Source organism: Ranitomeya variabilis, chromosome 4 (assembly GCF_051348905.1).
Source record: "Ranitomeya variabilis isolate aRanVar5 chromosome 4, aRanVar5.hap1, whole genome shotgun sequence".
NCBI lineage: Eukaryota > Metazoa > Chordata > Amphibia > Anura > Dendrobatidae > Ranitomeya > Ranitomeya variabilis.
The window spans coordinates 80,513,302-80,517,860 of record NC_135235.1 but is presented as its reverse complement, the minus strand read 5'-3'; positions in this window follow the sequence as shown (position 1 = coordinate 80,517,860).

Genomic DNA, 4,559 nt, shown 5'->3' with positions numbered 1-4,559 from the left:
CTGGACCATGACCTCACCCAGATGAGCCCCCCAACCTGTAGGGCTAGCATCATTAGTAACTACCTGAGATATCTGATTTACCCAGGAAGCCCCTCTGGATAGATAAGTCCGGTATAACCACCACGTCAGAGACTGCAAAGAAGCTGGGGTTAAATCATTAACCCATCCAGGTACCCCGTGAGGGATCTGTCATTAAGCAAGATGTCCAACTGTAAGGCTCTTGTATGAAATTGAGCCCATGGGACTGCTGGTATGCAGGAGGTTAATGACCCTGACAGGGACATCGCCTTTCTAAAGGACATAGAGGGACTGTTTAACACTCTCACCACCTGATGTTGAATGTTATCTAATTTACTAGTTGGAAGTCGACGCTCCTGAATCTCTGAGTTTAGAATTAGCCCTAGGAACTCCTGCACCTTTAGGTGATCTAGGCGCGATTTTGAAATGTTATATAGCCACCCCAAGTGTTCCAAGGTGGCCATTATTTCTTATACTTAAGTCTAACAATGATCAGCCGGCCAGCCTACAATAAGAAAATCATCCAGGTAGGGAAGAATCAAGGCATTAGTTTCACGCAGATGAGCCATAACCTCTGCTACCACTTTCGTGAAGTCCCGAGGATCAATGGCCAGACCAAAGGGGAGAGCTCTAAATTGCCACTGCTGCTGCTGTTGTACAGGATCATGTTCCTGCTGCATGACTCCATCCTTTTAGAACAACGATTAGGCCCAGAAGCAAGGATGTCTGCGTAGGTGCCCTTTTTAAACTCTGGGCACGCCTCCATCTAGTACCCCAGATATCCGGGTCAGCAGGTGACCTGGTCTCTTCCCAAGAGCTCACCAGCCATGCCACCCCAGACGTGACACCGCCGACAGATGTGTCACAGGGCCCAGACATGTCACCACGGCACCCCCTGGCCATGGCATCACGGCGTCCCCCGGCCATGTCATCAGGACCCGTCCGGCCGTGTCTCCTGGTAGCCCCCTGGTCACATCATCAGGGCCCGCCCCAGCTGCGTCACCAGGGCCTGCCCCAAACGAATCACCAGGGAGCCCCCTGGCTGCATCATCAGGGCCCGCCCCAGCCGCATCATCAAGGCTCGCCCTGGTCACCTCACATGGCACAGCACCAAACACATCACTGGGAGCCCTCAGACGCACACCAGGACCTGTCCCACGACATCATTGCCGGATGCTCAAGAGTGTGCCATGCAGCCGGCAAGATCCAGGCATACTCATCTGTCTTCAGGTGCCGACCATCCAGAGCTGGTAATCCTGACACTGCTCCACCTGCTCTGTTCACTACAGTGTGATCCACCCTGGACCCACTGTGGCGCTTCCAGGGACCCCGCACTGGCCGAAGCAGGGGGCCCCCCGCTGCCTGAACCGACTGGCCAGGCCTGGGAATCTGATTAATCTTCTACATACACAGGTATGTCTGAAGAGGTTCACCCATCAAGGACAGGAAACCAACTGATGCATGAGAGAGGTGTCGCCCTTTTATGTCTGTAGGTTTCTTGCCCTTGAAGGGTGGATCCCCTCTCTCCTTGTGCTGTCATGGGAGACCGAATAAAGCCACATGTACATAATGTATCCTGTCCTCTGAGAATTCCTGTTGAGTATTCTTAAAATAATCTATTGTAATTATGGTGTATAGATTTGTTTTTATCATTTTGTACACGAATCCCATATTCTTTTTAGTGTGTGTTTGATGGCATTGAAGGGACAGGGGCCCAAACATATTTCTTGCACTGGGACCACTGTGCATTGATAACGAACAAACTCTAATGTATAAAAAAATATTTTATTTGCAACTAGAATATGAAAACCAATAAAGTAACATCATGTTTCCAACATACAAATTGGGAATTCTCAAAGTTTGAAATTTGAACAATTCAGGAATGTGATAAATACATGAAAACATTACACTCAGGAATTCCTTCAAAACACTTTTTCATTCATAGATACAAATAGACAGTGGACAATCTTGGTCGGTCAGGTTATGAAAAAAACAATGATAATGTAAACACTACATACACCGTACAAGTCAACCCAATAGAAAAAAATACAAATCCACACAGATGGAGATAATCTTGGGGATTTAAGTGATAAGAAAAACAAGAATTTATTACTCGGAAGGACTGTTAGCTATTTTGGAAACAGTGGTTTACATTAGGTTGCCAGTGACAAGGGTAAGGCACAAAGCTTGCACACATGACCTGTGGACCATTAACACCATAATGACTGCCAATATGTCCTTTTACTGACCTGATATATGAGAGAATAACATCCCCCCGACAGGTGACAATACAGCAGCTGTACCCTATAGCTGACAACTTGCTGTATCAGCCACGATCAGTGTTGGAACAAACTATGGTCGTTTAACCCCTTAGATACTGCTGGCAATAGTGACTACGGCATGTAGATGGTTAACAGAGTTAGAGCTCCCTCTTTAACCCCATCGGCATCCTAAGATCAGGGCTGTGTGGTCCTGATGTTTGTCATTGCAATTCATGGCCAAATAAAGGCCTTACAGTCTGCCAGCTATAGTGGCCTATTTGGAAGTTATCCCCATTTAGGTGGTAAAAATAAACTTTTTCATTCTTGTTATGCCACTTTGCATTAATTCCTGAAAATCACCTGAAGGGTAAATAAACTACCTAACAGCAGTTTTCAATGTCGGGGGGGGGGGGGGGGGGGTGCTGTTTTTAAAATGAGATTACTTTTGGAGGTTTTCCATTATATAGGACCCGCAAAATCACTTCAAACCTGAATAGGTCCTTCAAGAAAATAAATTTTGTAAAATTCCTTGAAACTTTTTAAAAATTGCTAATTTTTTTACACTTTTGTCAAATTTCTGATATTTTTTATAAATAAACACAAAACATATCGACTTAAATTTACCATTAAAATAAATTATAATATATCACAAAAAACAATCTCAAAATCATTGGGATTTGTTGAAGTGGTCCAGAGTTATTACCACATAAAGTGACACCGGTCAGATTTAAAAAATGTGGACCGGTCACTAAGGGATTAACACTCCCAAGTCCCTTTAACCAGTCCAGTATTGGAACCTCTCCCACCCCCAAGCACATCTTGAAGTTTAAGAAAATACTGATGCAATTAAACTAATATGCAGTTAATGCTCATATATTCAACCCATTCTGCCCCAAGATTGTAACCTTCATCCTCATGTAATCAAGCCTTAAGTGGGCCCCATCCAACTCCTCCTCAGATTGTAATCTTCATCCTGGCATAGTAATAGTAATACCTTATTGATAACAGGCAGTTTAACTGCTGGGACCACAAGTGATCCTGAGAACTTGGGAACTGAGACACTGAGGAACCCTGTCTTGAATGGAATGGAGGTGCGTATGATCAACTCTCTGCTCTATTCATTGTCTATGAGACAGCTGGTGAGAGTCGAGTAAAATGCTCATCTAATTTTTTGCAGTCTCTAAGACATTCAAATAGAGCAGAAATCGAGCATGGGCACATCAGTTCCATTTAATTCATAGCTCTGCAAAGTCTGACTCAAGAGTTTCAGTGCTCTGATCTTGGCTTCACTGGTGGTTCTAGCAATCAGATACTTATACTAGGAGAATTTAGCTTATACCCCCTCCAACCCCAAACATAAACTTTTTTTCTCCATTGGAAGGTAGTACTGCTACCTGAAACAATCAACTTTATTTTGGTCTCAGTATGTTATTAGTTGGGCATTGTTATGCATATGCTGCTCATCTTCGCTGTCATCTCTGTCACTGCCTATACAGAGCACAGCAGCTGAGATTAATTTAGTGTTAGCTTCTGCTCTCTGCAGAGGCAGGCAGCGATCAAGATGATAGAGGCGCTAAGCAGCACATGCATAACACACTAAGACCATCTTTACAATAAGGTTAATCCTTTCGGCAGCAGTCCCATACACTGGCTGACGCTCAAAGAAAATGTGATGCTTGTTATTCAATAAGTGTGGAGAAGATTATCCAGCTGGACAATGGCAGCTCCAGCCATGAGATGGAATGTTTAAGGAACCACAGGAAGTGTAGGAGCAGGGCTTCGAAATTTTGTGCCACAATGTAATTTGTCATTTCCCCTGTGGTCCCCCACGCCACAATTATGTTTGGAAATACCATTGATTCTGCTTCCTATCCAGATAGAGCTTGCAACTAATTTCTGCATTAAATCACCTGTCAAATATCTATTGCCTGTGTGCATCTCAGCCTTAGGGCTCATACTCAATTGCGAGAATCTCGGATGAGTCTCGGATGTTAATACCCGGCACTGCACCCGGCACTCAGGAGCGGAGCGTGCGGCTGCATGTATTCCTATGCGGCCGCACGCTCCGATCTGAGTGCTGTCAGCAGCGCCGGGTATTGCCCTGCGAGACTCATCCGAGTATGAGCCCTAAGACTTCATAGTTTTACCTGCTTCTTGGAAAACAGTTTATTCAAAGGCTACGTAAACCTTTGCAATAATGGATGGTGTATATTGATTATTTAACCATTTTGTGTATACTCTATGTTTCTCTGCATAAAAAGAAAGTTAGAAACCTTGAAA